This window comes from Mobula hypostoma, chromosome 19, assembly GCF_963921235.1.
Source record: "Mobula hypostoma chromosome 19, sMobHyp1.1, whole genome shotgun sequence".
In the NCBI taxonomy this organism is placed as follows: Eukaryota; Metazoa; Chordata; class Chondrichthyes; order Myliobatiformes; family Myliobatidae; genus Mobula; species Mobula hypostoma.
In genome coordinates, this window is record NC_086115.1 from 45,607,333 (window position 1) to 45,629,478 (window position 22,146).

The 22,146-nt window shown below is 42.5% G+C and overlaps 1 protein-coding gene across 1 annotated transcript in view; it reads right to left on the reverse strand.

Annotated features, from left to right (window-relative positions):
• mgmt (O-6-methylguanine-DNA methyltransferase) overlaps positions 1–20,262 on the reverse strand; it is a 418,441-nt gene extending 398,179 nt beyond the window's left edge. The window contains exon 1 of the mRNA XM_063071805.1: positions 20,099–20,262. The gene's annotated coding sequence lies outside the window, so the exon portion shown is untranslated. The remainder of the gene's footprint in view (positions 1–20,098) is intronic.
• Between the last annotated feature and the right edge of the window lie 1,884 nt (positions 20,263–22,146).

Below are 22,146 nucleotides of genomic sequence, written 5' to 3' on the forward strand. Positions count from 1 at the left end.
GATTGATTGTGGTGTTACAGTCAGAAGGAAAGTGTAGTGCAGGCAAACAAGAAGGTGCAAAGCCACAATGAGGTAGAATGTGAGGTCAAGAGTCCACCTTAATGTATAATAGGTTCTTTCAATAATCTAATAACACTGGGATAGAAGGTCCTCGAACCTAATGGTACATGTTTTTAGTCTTTTGTACCTTCTGGCTGATGGGAGAGGTAGAGGAAGAGAGAATGACCAGAGTGGGAGTCATTAATTATTTTGGTTCCCTTACCACGGCAGCAAGAAATGTAGACAGAGTTGATGGAGGAGAGACGAGTGTTTGTGATGTGCTAAGCTATGTCCACAGCTCTAAGCAGTTTCTTGTGGTGTCTGGCAGAGCAGCTGCCATATCAAGCCATGATTCACCCACACAGGATGCTTTCTCAGGTGCATTTATAAAAATTGGCAAACCTTTGGATGTGTTACTGTATTAAAGACGTTACCTGAACAAAACTTGTGGCAAAGACAGAACATTCAGAGAAGTAACGGTAAAAAAAAATGTTTGAAGTCTAATGATGCACAATATGGTTTATTTTTGTTCATTGTGTATATCAGTCATTTGGATTTGGACAATATCAGATAAATTGCAGATACCACAGATAAGAGACAAATTAACTCTTTAATACATCAAAGGCAGTCCTACAAGCATGTTGATAAGATTTGAAATGAAAAAAATGTAAAAATTAAAAGTGTTGGCCAAAAAAAGTAAATAGCAGAATATATTGTGAGTACATTGATGTGAAAGACAAGATTTAGAGGTGCAAGTTCAGAAAATCCTGGAAGCCAGCCCTCAGTCTGATGAGAATATTATTAAAAAAATACAGCTGAAACTCGTTAATTGGGACACCTAGGGACCAGTACATTTTGGCCCAATTAAGTGGCTGTCCCAATTAGCCAAAATATGTATTTAACTGAAATACAGAACAAATTAGAACCCTACTATAAAACTATGTAATAATTCTGATTAGTTGTCAGTAGACGAATTTGTTCAATGTACACTGCCATGCACTTTTGATTGACAGTAAATAAACAAAATCAGTGCAGACATCTAGTGCAGATAAAGGACTACCTTCATACAATGCTTTCAATGACTGCATCTTACAAATCTTCATTACCTTCAAATGCTTCATGGTTCCAAACCTGATGAAGTAGTGAAATTGTTTCTTTTCAATTCCAGGCTGTTTCTGGCATCTCCAAGCCTCAATGCTCGAAACCAAAGTGAGCAAAATAGTTCTGAATTATCTTACTGATTATTTCTCGACAAGTATCAGTGACAAAAATTACTGCTTTTTGAACACAAACACGCACTGATTCTGTTTAAAATCTGTTCACTTTAAGCACGGTGGAGTATTTAACAGTCACACAAGTGCACACGACTGAACCTAGTTAGAAACTGTTCAGCAAATCTCCTTGTTCACTTGAGCCAAAATAAACAAAGGGAATCCTAGCTATTTTCTTGATTAGTTTTTGTTCTTTAAGAGCTGTCTCAAATAAGCAGCCACCTCATTTAACCGATGACCCAATGAACCGGAATCCACTCTCAACAGTTGTGTGATTTATTTCAGCGACATGAAGTTTAAGAAACAATTTAATAAAATCATTAATCAGCTCCCAACTCAATTGGACTCCACACTATTATGGTTGTTAAGGAGACAGGCAGCATAGGTGTTGTCTACTTACCAGAAAACTCAAGGAGACTTGAAAATTTGTAATCTTTCTCATTGGAGCAGAGTAATAGATATCAGTCATTTAAAATTATAGATAGATTCGACCACACAGTTAAGTAAACTATTTCCAGTAGTTTCTAGGTCTTGGAAAAAGATGTATACATGCAACACTGATTGTGAGTGATTTATCAAACAAACAAAATTCTCCACACAAGTTGTGACAACCCTGAATTTATTTCCGGTGATGATAGTCAAGGCAGTAACTAGAGAGATGATTTTCAATGGTTCTATTTCCACTTTGTGCAGCCAACAACGACACATAGATGTTACGGGGGTAGGAATAGGAAGCATTCTTTTTGCCATTTTCCGGAGGATAAATGCCAAGTGTAAAGGCGGATTTGTACTTCTGTGTAGCCTCTACGCCGTAGCCTACGCAAGTGGCCTACGCCGTTGTGAGCATTTATACTTGTGCGTTGGTGTGTCTGCATTGCTCTGCAATTCACTGCCAAAACGCTAGTTGGCAGTGGGGTTTCTATGCCATTGTGTTTAGTTTCTTTGTGTTGAGTTTCTCTGTGTACTTCAAACAATGGCGACTGAAACTGAGCGCATCATATTGGAGTTAGAGCTAATAAACGTTGAACAAGAGTTACTTTTACTGCAATGCAGAAAAAAGAGAAGACGTGGGAGCAGATGGTGTGTACAACCATTGAACGGATTGAGGCAGAAGGAGGATGAATTTTCTGTGCTTGTCTGGCCACTGACAGACATGGACGAGGAAATATATTTCAAATATTTTCGGATGTCAGCACGTAGATTTGACGATTTGACGAGAAGAAGCAACCGGAAACGCGTAGGAGGAAATGCGATGCTACCAAGCGTACCAATCACAGTTGTTGCGGTCTGCGTCGCCACGACACGTAGTTACATTTTTGGGGAGGTGCACATCAGGCTAGGGCGTAGGGTACACGGCTACACTGTACCTACAGTGTAGATTCGACTCAGAAGTATAAATTGGCCTTAAGACCATGCACAGTGTTCAGGTGCAAACAGAGAAAACACGTGCTGCGATGATGATTGCACTCCTAATTATAATTGATACTCAACAGGTAGCACAATGCGTTACAACATCAGTGGGAGGGGTTCAATTCCCACCACTGCCTGTAAGGAGCTTGAATGTTCTCCCTGTGACCGCGTGGGTATCCTTTGCGTGCTCCGTTTTCCTCCCAAAGTCCAAAGACATTCCAGTTGATAGGTTAATTGGTCGTTGTAAATTGTCCCGTGATTAAGCTAAGATTAAATCTGGGGTTTGCTGCTGGAAGGGCCGGAAAAAAACTTCTTACACTCTGCCCCTTTCACTCTTACACTCTCCAGGTCATTAATATAAACTTTACATAACTGAGGACTAAGAGAAGATTATTTGGACTCTCTAGTATGGACAAGAACATTCATCTGGAATAGCTACATAAAAATTATTGTTATAAAGCACGTTAAAGGTTGGGTATCTTGTCTCATCCATTGACTGCCACCATTTCAGGGGCCAAATAGAGATTTGCAAAATTGCTGGACTTCCCACCATCATCCAGATGCAGAAAGAAATTAATAAAGTTAACAACAAAGGCATGGCCCAGGTCCATCGCTGGACTCAGTTCTGTGTTCAGCTCTGCAAGGTGGAAGTCGGGTACACTGTTCCTAATTTACACTGTGTAGTTAATTATGACAGGAAATCACCAGCCAGCAAAATTATGTAGATTATGATCCCCTATGTAACCAACAGTTTTAGTTCTGCATAACTGCACGGTGAGCAGTTTCAAGTTCCTGGCTATCAACATCTCTGGAGATCTATCCCGGATCCGACATACCCACGCAGTTACAAAGAAGGCATGCCAGCGGCTGTATTTCATTAGGAGTTTGAGATTTAGGATGTTTCCAAAGATTCTAGCAAATTTCTACAGATATACCATAGGGAGCATTCTAACTAACCATCACCGTCTGGTATGGACGGGCCACTGCACTGGATTGAAAAAAGCTGCAGAGGGATGAAAATGCAGCCAGCTCCATCATCTTGCCTCACCAGAACCTCTTCAGATGATGATGCCTCAAAAATGCTGTGTCCATCATTAAGGACCCTCATCACCTGGGACATGCTCTTTTCTTATTGTTCTCATCAGAGAGGAGTTACAAGAGCCTAGAGACACACAGTCAACATTTAAGGAACAATTTGTTCACCTCCACCATGAGATTTCTGAATGGACAAGGCAACTACGCCATGCTTAGAGCAAACAGTTTTTAAAGAGTCGATTGTGTGTGTTTGCATTCAAAAAACAGTGATTTTTGTCACTGATAGTTGGTGGGAAATAAGCAGTAAGACAATTCAGAACTGTTTTGCTCTCTGCAGTTTCAAACATTCAGGCTTGGAGATACCAGAAACATCTGAGAAATGATTTCAATACTTCAACAAGTTAGGGACCATGAAGAATTTTAAGTTATCAACAATTGTCTTGAATGTTACAATGAGAATGAAGATTTGGAGAATACAATCAACGAAATCATTACATGAAGGTAATCTATTATCTGCACCAGGTTTCTGCATTGATTTCATTCATTTACAGTTAATCAAAACTACACAGCAGCATACACTGGATGAATTTTTCTGTTGATAACTATTTGGAACTAATACACATTTTATAGCACTATAGTAGTATTAGTCATGATCTAATTTGTTCTGTATTTCATTTAAATACATTTATGTAGTTAATAAATATCCTTGTATATTTTTTATTTAACAACACATAAAAATTGCTGGTGAACACAGCAGGCCAGGCAGCATCTACAGGAAGAGGTACAGTTGACGTTCTGGGCCGAGAACCTTCGTCAGGACTAACTGAAAGAAGAGCTAGTAAGAGATTTGAAAGTGGGAGGGGGAGGGGGAGATCCAAAATGATAAGAGAAGACAGGAGGGGGAGGGATGGAACCAAGAGCTGGAAAGTTGATTGGCAAAAGGGATATGAAAGGATCAAGCGACAAGAGGCCTAGGGAGAAAGAAAAGGGGAGGGGGGAAGCCCAGAGCATGGGCAAGGAGTATAGTGAGAGGGATAGAGGGAGAAAAAGGAGAGATAGAAAAAAAATTGTGTGTGTGTGTATATATATATATATATATATATATATATATATAAAAAAAATAAATAACGGATGGGGTACGAAGGGGAGGTGGGGTACTAACGGAAGTTAGAGAAGTCAATGTTCGTGCCATCAGGTTGGAGGCTACCCAGACGGAATATAGGTTGTTGTTCCTCCAAAATTAGTGTGGCTTCATCTTGACAGTAGAGGAGGCCATGGATAGACAGATAGACATATCAGAATGGGAATGGGACGTGGAATTAAAATGTGTGGCCACTGGGAGATTCCACGTCCCATTCCCATTCTGATATGTCTATCCACGGCCTCCTCTACTGTCAAGATGAAGCCACACTCAGGTTGGACGAACAACACCTTATATTCCATCTGGGTAGCCTCCAACCTGATGGCATGAACATTGACTTCTCTAACTTCCGTTAATGCCCCACCTCCCCTTCGTATCCCATCTGTTAATTATAATTTTTTTCTCTCTCCTTTTTCTCCCTCTGTCCCTCTCACTATACTCCTTGCCCATCCTCTGGGCTTCCCCCTCCCCCTTTCTTTCTCCCTCGGCCTCGCGTCCCATGATCCTCTCATATCCCTTTTGCCAATCAACTGTCCAGCTCTTAGCTCCATCCCTCCCCCTCCTGTCTTCTCCTATCATTTCGGATCTCCCCCTCCCTCTTCCACTTTCAAATCTGTTACTATCTCTCCTTTCAGTTAGTCCTGACGAAGGGTCTCGGCCCGAAATGCCGACTGTACCTCTTCCTATAGATGCTGCCTGGCCTGCTGCGTTCATCAGCAATTTTTATGTGTGTTGCTTGAAATTTCAACACCTGCAGATTTCCTTGTGTCTGTATATTTTTTATTTATTTACTTATTTATTGAGAAACAGTGCAGAATAGGCCATTCTGGCCCTTCGAGCTGTGCGCTCTGCAATCCCCGATTTAATCTGAGGTTAATCACAGGACAATATACAATGACTAATTAGCCTACTAACTGGTACATCTTTGGAGTATGGGAGGAAACCTGATTACCCAGAGGAAACCCACATGGCCATGGGGACAAAGTACAAACTCCTTACAGGCAGAGGCAGGAAATGAACCTGATTCACTGTTACTGTAAAGCATTTTGCCACAAAACAACAAATTTCACAACATCTGTCAGTGATATTAAACCTGATTCAGATTCTGACCTGGACCATTGTCATTTATATGTGCTGTAGTTTGTATCTTCATCCCTAACCTTGTAGATTTTCTCAAACCCAACAGACCACCAGTATTCGCTTCAATTGCAAGGCTCCAGAAGTGGTAATGGCTTCTCACAGCAAGCTCAGTCCCTTCATTCCATTCACAAGAACTAATCATATCACATCCAATAAAATGGAGTTAGGGTCCACTGACCATTTGAAAAAGTACCCCGTGCAACAATCTGAAACTGGAAAGGCAGCACGTGTACACAAAGGTTGTCGCAATAACTCTGTTGCTAATTGCACAAGTGAACAAAATTGACAAGGTGCTCTGTTCTCATTTAGGTAAACCACTTCATCAATGTTTATCCTAGTTTCAAAAATTGATTGCTCCTTATTGATTTGCCTGCTCTTTACCATCTATTTTGCATCCTACCTGAATATTACATTTTCAGCCACACTGAAATTCTATTTCAATTTCACTATTAAAATACTTACAAATCTTCGGTTAAGCTGTCAACACTGCAGTAATTTTCACCTCCTTGCCTTTTGCCTTTACTGAAAGAGAAAACTGAATGCTGCAAATTGAGTAATCAGACTGGATACTGCAAGTTATATGTACATTAAAGCCAGTTAGCTATCACTGATGAGGTTTGCACCAGCGACCACAAACATTCGTTAGTTATGATGCCGAGTGTGGCCTGCCCTTGAATGCACACTAATCCTAGAACCATGTTTGCTGCATTATATCTTTGATGTAAGGGATATACTGTCAAATAAGTTGGTTAACTTAGCAATAATTTAACTGGACAGTCTTTTTACATAAAAGCAGAAAAAGTTATCCAAAGCTGCAGAGCAAAATGCACCTCAGCTGAGCCAAACAAAGCAACAGTCATCTTAACTTCAATCTGCCCTAAGAATCTACCCAAGCAATTAAAATGTCACAAATTGACCTACCACTATAAAGTGTGTGTGGAAACTTCATCCTTGTTCTCCGTTTCTGAACACCGTCAAGCACCTTCATTTGAAACTAATGCTCTGCCTACGTCAGCAAGAATCAAGAACACCTCCAGATAGAAACATAGCTTTAACAAAAGAAGTCCAAAGTTTTGTAACGCTATTGATTGTCATGTAAAAACAGGTACCAGCCACAGCACAGATCCATTTTTTTTTACATTTTTGACTTCTGCATTGCAACCTTAACTTCAGCTCCCTCAGGAGGTTGAGAGTATTGTGAGTGAATTGAATTTGGGCATTCCCAATACAGGTCTTAATTGACAACAATTAAATCAGTCCACCAAACAAAACTGCTGCAACTTTTGGATAGTTTCATTAAGTAAGGATATGAGTCAGACTGCAAATATAAAAAGGAAAATGCCAAACCAGTTCAGTAAGGAATTCTCTTCTGAGATTGGAGTTTAATTAAGTTGTTGGAATAGAAAACATGCAGCTCCACTCAGCATGTGGCCTTTGATATTCATTGCTTTGGGGAACATTTGTTGACATTGCATGCTAAAATGAAAGAAATTGTGAAGATGTTCTTCATCATCTTGATCCTAAATCACTACCCTCTCTCCTGAAACAATACCCTCATTCTCAGATCTCCATCCCATGGAAACAACATCCCTGTCAATCCTTCTCAATTGAATGGGCTGATCTTACTCACATAGAGAACTCCCTCATCCCAGGAATCAATGATGTGAATCAACACTGCAGCAATTTCAGGAAAAGTTTATCGTTCTTGAGGAGTGCAGACATCCCACCTCTCCCGGAAATTCCGGGAGTCTTCCGCATATGAATAGTGGCTCCCTGATGCCCACAAATTATATACAATGTCCCGGAAATCAATTTTTTTGAGAGTGAGTGCGTGAGAGTGAGAGCGAGAGCGAGAGAGAGAACGCGCCATGGGAGAGGGGTCAAAAATAATGACAGTGTTGCTCGCTGCACTATTTGCAACAGTGACTTCTATTGCCCATGGTGGGTTAAGACTGTAAAAGACATGTAGAGGTGAGTTTAACAGGAGTCATTCGTTCATTAGCATAGCTAACGTTATTTAAACTAGCTGGCTAGCTGCTAAGGAGCTACTCTATTGCAGACATCCCACCTCTCCCGGAAGTTCCGGGAGGCTCCTGCAAATTGATGGTGCTACCTCCCTGAAATGAGTTTTTGCAGGGTGGGATGTCTGGAAGTGAACACCAAAACTGCACAGGGTGCTCCAAATTGGCTTTCATCAATACTTGAACAACCTTATCAAGGCTTCAGGATCAGAATCAGGTTTAATATCACCGGCAAATGTCGTGAAATTTGTTACCTTTGCGGCTGCAGTACAATGCAATAAGTATTTTTTTTAAATGAGAATTACGGTAAATGTCTATACATAGTTATTAAATAGTTAAATTAAATAAGTAGCGCAAAAATAGAAATAAAAAAAGTAGTAAGGTAGTGTTCATGGGTCCAATGTCCATTCAGATATCGCATGGCAGAGGGGAACAAGCTGTTCCTGAATCTGTACAGGCTTCAGTACCTCCTTTCTGATGGTAGCAATAAGAAGGCATGACCATATTATATTTTCCATAACATAGACTAGATATATTTTAGATTGAAGGCAAGCAGTCAAAGGCATATGTATACAATGTGTGTGACTATAATAAATAAAATTGCCTAAGTATAACAAGGAAAAAATAAACAGGAATAAGCTAAAATCCAAAACTAAAACAAGAAAGAATTTTAAGTGAAATAATAATATTTAAGTATTTTCTGTTTGGAATTTTAACAAAAAATTGTACAATATTGCTAAGAAAAATAAACACTAATGTGATGTAATGAGATTTGCTGTTTAACTCTCTAAAATAGTTTATTCATATTTAGAAGTTTGCAGTGCATCTAGCAATTTATGGTTAAGCACCTCAGTCCAAAGATCCCATGTGGGAACCGATGAAGAGACTGAGCAAAGAGTAGCAGAGATGGAAGATTGACTCTAAATTTAAAAAAAACACAAAACCACAAACTTTCCAGATCACTACCTGCACCACATGTAAAATGGCACACAATAAATAAGACAAGTCCACAAGACATAGAAGCAGAATTAGGCCATTCAGCCCATCAAGTCTGCTCTGCCACTCAAGCATGGCTGATCCCAGAACCCCATCAACCCTATACACCTGCCTTCTTGCCATATCCTTTGAAGCCCTGACCAATCAGGAAACTATCAATTTCTGCTTTATATATACCCATGGTCTAGACCTTCACAGCTGTCTGTTACAGAGCATCCCACAGCTTCACTACTCTCTGGCAAAAAAAAAAAATTCCTCCTTATCACAGTTTTAAAGAGTCGCCCCTCAATTTTGAGGCTGTGACCTCCAGTTCTGGACATCCCCACCAAAGGGAACATCCTCACCACATGCATCTTATCTAGTCCTTTCAACATTTGGTAGGTTTCAATAAGATCCGCCCATATTCTTCTAAATTCCAATGAGCACAGGTCCAAAGCTGCCAAATGCTCCTCAGATGTTAAACCTTCATTCCTGGAATTTTCCTCATGAACCTCCTATGGACCCCCTCTCCAATGACAACACATCTTTTCTGAGATACCAGGTCCAGAACAGTTGACAATACTCCAAGTGCAGCCTGACTAGTGTCTTATAAAGCCTCAGCATTCTCTCCTTGTTTTAATATTCTATTCCACTTGAAATGAATGCTAACAATTCATTTACCTTCTTTACCTATTATTCCAATTTGTCTAAGTCCTTCTGCAATTGCACTGCTTCCTCAGCACTACCTACCCCTCCACCTATCTTCATTTTATCTGCAAACTTTGCCACAAAGCATCATTCCCATTATGCAAATCATTGACTACAATGTGAAAAGTTGCAGTCCCAATACTGACCCCTGAGGAACACCACTAGTCACCTGCAGTCAACTAGAAAAGGCCCCTTTATTCCCACTCATTGCCTGCTGCCTGTCAGCCATTCCTCTATCCATCTCTGGAGACAGACTGTCCACTGACATCTTCTACAAGCCCACTGACTCTCATAACTACCTCTACTATACCTCTTCCCACCCCGCCACATGCAAAAATGCCATTCCCTATTCCCAGTTCCTCCATCTCTGCCGCATCTGCTCTGAGGATGAGGCTTTCCATTCCAGGATATCTCAAATGTCCTCTTTCTTTAAGGATCATGGTTTCCCTTCTGCCGTCATCAATGATGCCCTCATCCGCATCTCCTCCATTTCCTGCACTTCGGCCCTCACCCCATCGTCCTGCAACCACAACAGGAAAAGAGTTCCCTTTGTCCTCACCTACCACCCCACCAGCCTCCGGATCCAGCACATTATCCTTCGCAACTTTTACCACCTTCAACAGGACCCCACTACTAAGCACATCTTGCCCTCTCCACACCTCTCTGCTTTCCGCAGGGACCGATCCCTCCGCGACTCCCTGATCCACATGTCCCTCCCCACGGATCTCCCACCCAGCACTTATCTGTAAGCGTAAGTGCTACACCTGTCCCTACACCTCCTCTCTTGCCACCATTCAGGACCCCAAACAGTCCTTCCAGGTGAGGCAACACTTCACTTGTGAGTCTGTTGGGGTCATCTATTGCATCCGGTGCTCCCGGTGTGGCCTCCTCTACATCGGTGAAACCCGACGCAGATTGGGGGACCGCTTCGTCAAGCACCTCCGCTCTGTCCGCCACAACAGACAGGATCTCCCGGTTGCCACCCACTTCAACTCTGCTTCCCATTCGGATATGTCCATACATGGCCTCCTCTACTGTCATGATGAGGCTAAACTCAGGTTGGAGGAGCAACACCTCATATACCATCTAGGTAGTCTCCAGCCCCATGGTATGAACTTAGAATTCTCCAACTTCCAGTAATTCCCTCCCCACCTTCCGCTATCCCTATTTCACTCTGCCCCCTCCCCCAGCTGTATATCATCTCCCCTATGGCTCTGCCTCCTTCTACTACCCATTCCGTTTTCCCGTATTCCTTCTTCACCTTTCCTGCCTATCACCTCCCTGCTTCCCCTCCCCCACCCCTTTATCTTTCCCCTGACTGGTTTTTCACCTGGAACCTACCAGCCTTCTCCTTCCCACCTTCCCCCACCTTCTTTATAGGGCCTCTGCCCCTTCCCTCTTCAGTCCTGACGAAGGGTTCCGGACCGAAACGTTGACTGATCGTTTCCACAGATGCTGCCCAACCTGCTGAGTTCCTCCAGCGTGTTGTGAGTGTTGCTTTGACCCCAGCATCTGCAGAGTATTTTGTGTTTACGATTCCTCCATCCATGCCAGTATCATACAAAGCTCATGGGATTTTATCTTGCTACGTAGTCTCATGTGTAGCACCTTACCAAATACATTCTGAAAATCCAAGTAATTGACATCCACCATCGCTCCTTTGTCCACCCTGTGTGTTACTTCCTTGAACTAACAGATTTGTCAGGCAAGATTTCCCTTTACAGAAACCATACTGACTTTGACTTATTTTACCATTAGTCTCCAAGTACCCCGAAACCTCATCCTTAATAACAGGCTCCAACACTTTACCTACCACTGCGATTAGGCTAACTGGCTTATAATTTCTTTCCTCCCTTGTGAAAGAGTGGAGAGACATTTGCAATCTTCCAGTCCTCTGGGACTTGCCAGAATCAAGTGATTCCTGAAAGATCATGACCAATGCATCCGCTATCTCTTCAGCAACCTCTTTCAGAACTCTGGGATGTAGCCCATCTGGTCCAGGTGACTTACCACCTTAAGACTTTTGAGTTTGCCGAGCATTTTTTCCTTTGTAATATCAATAGCACTCACTCCTGCTCCCTGACGCTCACGGACTTCTGTCACATTGCTAGTGTCTTCCACAGTGAAGACTGATGCAAAGTACTCATTGAGTTCAAACTCCATATCTTCATCCTCCATTACTACCTCGCCAGCATCATTTTCCAGTGGTCACAAGATTAATGAGCTGAAACTGTGGATTGGTGCTGGTAACGCAGCTATTCACAATCTGTATCAATTACTTGGATGATGAGATCATGTAATATAACATTCATACAGAGCTCAATGGCGTGAGGGGAAAAAGCCTCTGGCTATCCACACAATCAATGCCTCCCATCATCTTGTACACCTCTATCAGGTCACCTCTCATCCTCCGTCACTCCAAGGAAAAAAGGCTGAGTTCACTCAACCTATTCTCATAAGGCATGCTCCCCAATCCAGGCAACATCCTTGTAAATCTCTTCTGCACCCTTTCTATGGCTTCCACATCCTTCTTATGGTGAGGCGACCAGAACTGAGCACAGTACTCCAAGTGGGGTCTGACCAGGGTCCTATACAGCTGCAACCTTGCCTCTCGGCTCTTAAATTTAATCCCTCAATTGATGAAGGCCAATGCACCATATGCTTTCTTAACCACAGAGTCAACCTGTGCAACAGCCTTGAGTGTCCTATGGACTCAGACCCCAAGATCCCTCTGAACCTCCACACTGCCAAGAGTCTTACCATTAATGCCATATTCTGCCATCATATTTGACCTACCAAAATGAACCACCTCACACTTATCTGGGTTGAACTCCATCTGCCACTTCTCAGCCCAGTTTTGCCTCCTATCAATGTCCCATTGTAACCTCTGACAACCCTCCACACTATCCACAAGACCCCCAACCTTTGTGTCATCAGCAAATTCACTAACCCATCCCTCCACTTCCTCATCCAGGTCATTTATAAAAATCACAAAGAGTAGGAGTCCCAGAACAGATCCCTGAGGCACACTACTGGTGACCGACCTCCATGCCAAATATGACCCGTCTACAACCACTCTTTACCTTCTGTGGTCCACAAAGCAATGTCTCCTTGGATCCCATGCCTCCTTACTTTCTCAATAAGCCTTGCTGAAATGCATTTGAGGGGTGCATTTTGTCGGGCTTTAAATGGTAGATGCAGTGCCAAAGATGAGCAGAGATCACAGTTTCAAAGTAAGCAGTCCACTATTCACGTACCAAATTGAGAAGAAATGTCTTTACCCATGTGGTAATCAATCTATGAAATTCTCTGTCCAGGAAGGCTATGGAGGATCAGCTGTGAATATATTTAAGGCAGATTGATGGAATTTTAGATATTAGAGGAATTTTCCCCAGGGTAGAAATGGCTAATACAGGGCATAATTTTAAGGTGTTTGGAGGAAAGTATAGAAAGGATATAGAAAGGTTACTTACAGTGAGATTGGTGGGTGCATGGAATGCCCTGCCGGGGCACTGATAGAGGCAGACACTTTAGGGTTTTTAAGACACTCTTAGATAGGCACATGGATTATAGAATGGAGGGCAATGTACAGTAGGAGGAAAGTATTAGATTGATATTGGAGTAGGTTAAAACGTCTGTGGTTAAAGGGCCTGTACTGTGTTACAGTGCTCTTTGCTCTACATTAGATGAATGTGGGATTAGTGGAGGAAAGTGATGCTGAGGTTAAATTAAATGGTGGAGTTAACACCAGGTGTGCACCCTTTCATGTATTTCTTGCATTCAAAAATCAGTTGCCAATGGCCTTCAAAACAGAATTTCATGTGCTTATTTACCTTATGTAACTAATAGAGTGGCCACTAAGAATTTGTTTGTGGTCTTCTGCTGCTGCAGCCCACCCACTTCAAGATTCGACATAGCATCATTCAGAGATGATCATTTGCACCCCATAGTTGTAACACATGGTTACCTGAGTTACTGTCACCCTTCTGTCAGCTTGAATGAGTCTGGCCATTCTCCTCTGACCTCTCTCATCAACAAGGCATTTTCGCCCACAAAACTGCCACTCACTGGATATATTTTTGTTTTTTCACACCATTTTCTGTAACCTCTAGAGACTGTTGTGAATGAAAATTCCAGGAGATCAGCAGTTGCTGAGATAATCAAACCATCCCATCTGGCACCAACAATTTTTCCATGGTCAAAGTCACTTACATTACATTTCATCTCCGTTCTGAATTTTGGTCTGAACAACAGCTGAACCTCTTGACCCTGTCTACATGCATTGAATAGGTGCCACATGATTGGCTGATTAGATATTTGCATTAACATGTAGGAATACAGGTGTACCTAATAAAGTGCCCTTTATTTGACAAATTAATTATCTACAGTATGGAATAGATGAGACAAAGTGCACAAGAGACTGTAGCCTTTCTTTTCCAAGCCTTACGGCTGAAAATTTGCTTCCAGTCTGCTGTGTGAATCACAAAGTCCCAATCTTCAACAACACTTAGCAAAGTGAGTCATGTGAAAGAAATGTGCAGAGAAGGTAGTTTGTGTTGTCAATCCTTGTGAATTGCCGTTTTGGCAATGTCCAAGCCAAATTAGACTGTGGTGATCCAACATATGCCAAGCATCATCTACAAAGTACACACAGCTGCATACTGTGGTTTTTAGAAGCAACTGGCAGAGAATTTGCCTCAAGTCTTTCACTTGGAAGGAATATTGCCAATGCTCCATGGTTACTGGCCAACATCTTCTGACTCCTTACCTAAAAGCCGTAAGAGCAGTTTTCACAACATGCCAAACCATGGTACAACTTATGGTGGCCTGACCTTAAATTGCAGCATTGTTGTGTGTGTAGCACCAGTCTGAGCTATTTGACTGACTGCCAACAGCAAGTATACTGCAGCTTGGCAGTGGTCGAATCATGACTGCTGTCATCGTGAGACAGGGCAGCTAATTTGGGTTCCTTTGAGTCACTGCCATTTCACGCGGGACATTTTAAGCCATCCCAATTGTCTCTTGGTGGATAGATTGCTAGAATTCTGTAATGCCCTTAAGGCCCCTATACACAATGGTACCCACTATGCAAGATGCAGATGAATAAAGCCTCACACCCGAGCACTGTAAATGTGTTTCCATTAAGGGTTGGCGAATCCACCTTACATTGCATTTATACCTGCCCGTCAGTCTTCATTTTTAGATCTGCTCATTAATGTCCTCTCAACTCTCCAGAGCAGAATTTGTATCTTCTAGCAATATTCCCAAATCCATGATACAATTTCCACCATCAGTTGGAAGCAATGTCCCCTTCCTCCCTTTCCAGTTGGAAGCTAATTGAAATGGTGCTAACCGTGCACAAAACTGGGTCTTGTGGGTCCACTAAAGTAAAAAACAGCTCAGCTACTGCTGACTGACTGACCCCAGAAAATAGGATAATCATAGAATCACAGAATGGTAATCAACAGGAGTCCATTTCATCACTAGGGTTTGAGCAAATGAGGCACAGCCATGAATTTTCAACAAATTCTGCATCTGATCAAACATACCTGGATTAATATTGCATTGCAATCCCAGCACGTGATATCCATCGGAACATCCAGAATACCTAACAATTGCACTCCACCAAACCTTTAAACCATCCTACACCAACCAGGTTGGATTTTTTTTCCTGATTGCAAAGAGTTCTGCATTAGCAATCATGTCCCTTACGACTTCCTGAGCCTCTCAGCATTCCATTCACTTTCAGTGTCTACCACAAAGGTCTCAGACCAGGAGCAATATGCGGCAAGCACGAGGAAATCTGCAGATGCTGGAATTTCAAGCAACGCACATAATCGTTGCTGGTGACCGCAGCAGGCCAGGCAGTCCTGACTAAGGGTCTCGGCCCGAAACGTCGACTGTACCTCTTCCTAGAGATGCTGCCTGGCCTGCTGCATTAACCAGCAACTTTTACGTGTGTTGCAATATGCAGCAAGTTGGGCTCTGACCTTCTTCCTGTGTTTCTAGACTGAAGTAACTCTAGTTTAGGACATTACTTTTTTGCATGATTTAGGGGTACACTGAGCGATCTAAGGACAGTCCATGAATGAACCATGGACCAATCTTAAAGATATTCCTCCGGGGAAAATAAGGAACACACAACTGCAGAAGTTCCCAACCCTTTTTTATGCATGGACCAATACCATTAAGCAAGGGGTCCGTGTACCCCAGGTTGGGAACCCCTACATTACAGAAACAAGCGAGGAGGAGTGAGAGGAAATATATTCCTCGTAAGTTTATGTATTTAATGTAAATATCATGGAATGGAAAATCAACAAGGAAAATCCATATTTCCTCCCCCTCCTCTTCTCACCTTATATCCATTATACTGTATTTTCTACTCTAATCGTCATTCTCGTAATAGGAACTGAACTCAGCAATCTGCTGCAATATATACATAATTAAGTGAAAGTTAGGCAAAACGTAATTATCAGTGACCAACAAAATAGTGGGCCTTTAATAGCTTGCCTCTACATAGCATATTTAGAACACAGAACATGGAACATAGAACAGTACAGCACAGAAACAGGCCCTTCGGCCCAAAATATTGTGCTGAACTAATTAAATTAGTAATCAAATGCCCAACATATTAGTCCCTTCTGCTTAAACAATGTTTATATCTTTTCTTAAACAATGTTTATATCTTTTCATTACCTGTACATTCATGTGTCTATCTAAGAGATTCCTGAATACCTCGATTGTATTTGCCTCCACTACCACTCTTGGCAGTGTATTCCAAGCACCCACCACTCTTTGTGTAAAAATCCTGTCCTGAACATCTCCTTTGAACTTATTCCCTCTAACATTAAATGGATGCCCTCAAGTATTACACTTTTCAACCCTGGCTGTCTACTTTATCTGTGTCTCTCATAATTGATATCTCTCAGATTTCTCCTCAGCCTCCATGTTGCAGAGAAAACAACCCAAGTTTATCTAACCTCTCCTTAGAAACATAGAAAACCTACAGCACAATACAGGCCTTTCGGCCCACAAAGTTGTGCCAAACATGTCCTTACCTTAGAAATTACCTAGGGTTACCCATAGCCCTCTATTTTTCTGAGCTCCATGTATCTAAGTCTCTTAAAAGACCCTATCGCATCCGCTTCCACCACCATCACCGGCAGCCCATTCCACGCACTCACCACTCTCTGCATAAAAAACTTACCCCTGACATCTCCTCTGCACCTACTTCCAAGCACCTTAAAACTGTGCCCTCTCATACTAGCCATTCCAGCCCTGGGAAAAAGCCTCTGACTATCCACACAATCAATGCCTCTCATCATCTTACACACCTCTATCAGGTCACCTCTCATCCTCCGTCGCTCCAAGGAAAAAAGGCCGAGTTCACTCAACCTATTCTCACAAGGCTCCCCAATCCAGGCCACATCCTTGTAAATCTCCTCTGCACCCTTTCTATGGTTTCCACATCCTTCCTATAGTAAAGCGACCAGAATTGAGCACAGTACTCCAAGTGGGGTCTGACCAGGGTCCGAAATAGCTGCAACATTACCTCTCGGCTCCTAAACTCAATCCCATGATTAATGAAGGCCAATACACCATATGCTTTCTTAACCACAGAGTCAACCTGCGCAGCAGCTTTGAGTGTCCTTTGGACTCGGACCCCAAGATCCCTCTAATCCTCCACACTGTCAAGAGTCTTACTACTAATACCATATTCTGCCATCATATTTGACCTACCAAACTGAACCACCTGGCTCTCCTTATTCTGGTAAACCACTTCTGCTCTCTCTACAAAACACCCACATCCTTTCTTTCACAGGGCAGCCAAAACTGAATACAATACTGCAAATGTAGCCTACTTAGTGTTTTATATATAATGTTGCACCATAACTTCCTAACTCTTGAACTCAAATCCTTGACTATAAAGGCAAGTGTGCCACATGCGTTCTTTAACTCCTTTTCACTGCCAGTTACAAGGAACTATGGACTTGGACCCCAAAATCCGCTCTGCATCTCATCACCATTAAGGGTCTCTTTACGTTTGACCTCCCATAGTACAACACTTCAAAGCTGGCCGGGTTAAACTCCACCTGCCATTTTTCCGCTCACATCTATGTCTGAGCTGCATCCCGCTGTATCCTTTGCTGGTTTTCCCTGCTATGCAGAACACGACTAATCTTCATATCATCTGCAAACTCACAAATCCACCCGTCTATGTTTCAGTCCAATCTAACGCAGAGGTTCCAGAGCCTGTAGAAACATCTCTAGTCACAGACTTCAAGCCAGAATAAGACCTATCAACCTCTACCCTCTGTCTTCTATGGGCAAGCCAATTCTGAATCAAACAGTTACTACACCAAGGAATCTAGTCTAACACAGCTGAACCACAAAACAGTCCATTAACGAGTTATCAGAAAAAAAACACTGAGCCACCAACAGTGATCAACAAACAAAATGCTGGAGGAAATTAACAGGTCAGGCAGCATCTCTGGAGGGAAATACACAGTCAATGTTTCGGGTTGAGGACCTTCATCAGCCTGTGCTGTTGAGTTCCTCTCACATTTTGTTTATTGCTTAAGATTCTGAGCATCTGTGGTCTCTCGTGTCACAACTTACTTATTAGGATACTGATTAAAGATTACCAGCCAATCATTTGACCCGTTATTTTAACCACTTGGCCCAAAATGTCCTGAACTGATTTCTGTTAAGATAATTTCAATGCTTTCTCCAGCTTCTCCAAATGATCTGCCAATTAACAGACTTAATGTTCAGATGCAGAGATTGAGAGCCTGAAGGCACACACTCAGTGATTCCACAACAGCTTCTTCCCCTCTGCCATCAGATTTCTGAATGGACATTGAATCCAGGAGCACTGTCTCACTATTTTTTTTCTATTTGCACTACTTATTTAACTTTTTATATACGTATATACTGTCATTTAGTTTTTTTTATTATGTATTGCAATGTACCACAGCCTGCATAATAACAAATTACACGACATATGCCGGTGATATTCAACCTGATTCTGATATCATATACAGCAGCTGTTCGAAATGTGGACCAGATGCACTTTGAGGACTACACCAGAGCTGCTGTAGATTTGTGGGTGGACAGTGATGCTTCAGTTAAGTTTGGAGAAGCATAAATGCAAGAAAGGAACCAAATATGATTTTGGTATCTATAAATAACTTGTGTCCCGAAAAACTCTAACCTCTTACACAGCAATGTGTCTTTTTTTTGGTTACCTAAGTTTGCTCTTCTACCTCTTATTTAAAATAACACAGTAAGTAATAATTACATTCTTGAAAATGCTGATAAGTAAGTGGAAAAGGTGAGAATGGAATTTATATTAATTCATACATTCTCCCAAAAATGCTTAACGGCGGTAGGATCAAAGAACGTTCCCTACTAAATAAATAAGACCTTATTGAATAAATACAGAACATAGCTATTAAACTGCTCACATTCAGTACTGTGAGGCTTTGTGCATATATACTGCAAATTCTTTAAAGGACAGCACTACAGGGATAAGTAGAGTTAATGTAAAGTACTTATCTTCCTACACGTTCCCAGAGCATTTCATTTTTAAACAGACTTCTAAGAATGGATAATAATTGGTAGTCAAAGGACATCTTCATAAAACCCAAATGAATAATGTTTCATTGAAGTGAAACAGACCAGTGCCAGTAATGTCAGGTAGGAGATCCACCTGGAGTATGTTCGCTAGTCAGAGATTAGTCTGTTTACAACACTGCATGGCGACCAGTGAATGTACTCCACGAGGATCCTCCTGTCAGCAGTGTATCCGTTTCACCGAGATGTCAGTCAGCAGAACTCTACAGAGAAGCCTGAGACTGTGGATCGCTCAGTGGCAGGACTTCTTAAAGTGCTCCGGGACGCCTAAGCATACAAGTGCATCTCTCTACGGCACTGCCTTCCCTTAAAGGAACAGCAATCTTTAATTTGGCATTGTCAGTTGGATCCTTGTTATCTCTGAAAACTGAAATGAGGGAAAGAACTGGCACAGTATGTAAATGCCGGGTCAGGAATTCCGAACAAGTTATTTAAATTGCAATACTGTGTGCCGAGTTGTAAAGAGCCACGTGCGGAGGTGCTGGGCAGGCCTGTGCTGAGAGGTTAGAGCAGCAGTTCGACACACTGGAGCATACAATGCAAGCTGGAGTTGCGTATGTGAGGTTTGGACAGCGCTGTGCCGCGGAGACTCGCCGCTCAGTTACACTCGTACTGTACGAGGGAGAATGGGACAACAGGGGCCGAGCAGGGTTATAACTCACATCGCCCGCCCTCTCCTGAGAGAGAGATGGGTCCTAGGACTCCGAGGAACTCGCACTCACCGGGAACTTCCGCCTTCGCAACGACCCTGCGATGAGTGACAAGTTGCGGCGGCTGCTCTCTAGCCACTCCCACGGGTGGCCCTCTCAAGAGCACAAAACACACCCACACACCCCGCAAATAGCTGGGGCAGGTGGTGCTCAGGGGAGAGAAGTTTGAAGGAGGTGTCAGACCAGGGTGCAGTTGGTCACATGACACGGTTCTTAAAGAAGTAACAGCGTTAAAGCTAGAACCATTGTCACTCTGCAGTCACTCCACTGCTTCCATTCTTTGGAAGAACATTCAAAATAAGTTTAAAAATTGGGTGGGGGTTGGAGATATGTCTCTACCGAAATGGAGTGTAAGGCATTTCTTCCGTTCGCTAGTCTGTCAGTCACCTTAGGGAAAGGTGTAACACCTTAGCAACACCATCCCCTCCCCCCTCAATCAGGGTTATGTGAGGCCACAGGAGCAGGTGGTAGATGGCCGTATGAGCACCCGATGCAGATCACACGTCCTGGTTATGCGAGCACTGACATTAGACAAACAATCTTTGAAGAGTATTGATAATGGATGGGGTGAAGCACCTTCAATTACTCCAAAAGACTGAGGTTTGGTAAAATACTGAAAGGCTTTTATTCGCTGTACAATACAACCTCCACAGTGAGTGTCTGCCCCCGGACTGAGGGGGGGGGGCAAGGCGAACACCTTTATGCAGGATTCTGTGGGAGGAGCCACAGGGGCAGTCAGCAGAGGGGTGTGTCCAGACAGGTAACCGAGTTACAACATATATACATGGTTTACCACATGGGGTAACCCACCTTGTAAAGACACTGCCTAGAAGAAGGCAATCGCAAACCACTTCTGCAGAAAGATTTGCCAAGAGCAATCATGGTCACAGAAAGACCATGATTGCCCACGTCATACGACAACACACATAACCAACAGACCAACAAATTAGCTGAATCTATGTGTTTTCTATTAATTCCTTATTTGTGCCTGTGCCACTAGTTATCTGGGGTCAGGGGTGCTACAGTCATGAAGTCACAGACCAATACAGCACAGAAACAGGCCAATCAGTCAATCATGTACATACTGGTCATTACTCAGCCTGCCGCCTTCTATTTCTTAAAAAATATGAGAATGGCTGCCTCCACCACTCCATAAGACAGTGCATTCCTGATTTCAACCACACTCTGAAACAATTTCTTCCCAACTCCCTCTAAATCTACTACTTGTGCCTGGTAGTTAAGGTAACCTTTGCTAGGGGAAAACTTTTTCTATGCTGTCTACATCCTTCATAATGTTGTCACCTTGCAGTTAGGTACCCCCTTAGTCTTTTCCACACCAAGAAAAACAAACCCTGTCTTTTGCATTTTCCTCACAGCTGACATACTCTGCTGCAGACAACATCCTGGTGAATCTCCTGTGCAATCACATTCTTCCTAGAGTGTGATGAGCAGATTTTTTTCCTTTGTTCTCCAATGGGACCGAATGGTGTCTCATCACTTTTCTTTTTTACGGTGGTGAGACACGATTCGGAAACATCTCTGATCTTATATTTAAAGGGATGGCCACTTTTCAGGTCAATACTCTGCACCAGTTCTGATTTGGGTTCTTTACATAAAATGGTAACTATTTCTAAACCTTCAGAGATACTGCTGACCTGCCGAACTCTTCCAGAAGATTATTCTTTGCTCCAGATACCAGCATCTACAGCTGCTTGTGCCTCTTTGATCCTATGATCCTTATTTCCTATGCTCCTGGGTATCTTGCAGTCAACATAAGTGATCAATATATAATACTGTCCAAAAGTCTTAGGCACCTACCTATAGTTATGATGCCAAAGATTTTTGCACAGTATTGTATTTGTCAACGTGAAGCAGAGAGCAAGTTTGTAAATCTGAATGGTGCAAAGGATGTTGAGAATGGTCAGAATGGACCCACGGGGGAGGGGTGCAGGACAGGTGGCAGAAAAGGAGTGCCAGGGTGGGGATTGGCGCAGGTGCAGACACACCCAGCCCTGAGGCACCAGGCAAGGTCATTTCACTCCAAACAATTGGTTTATTGA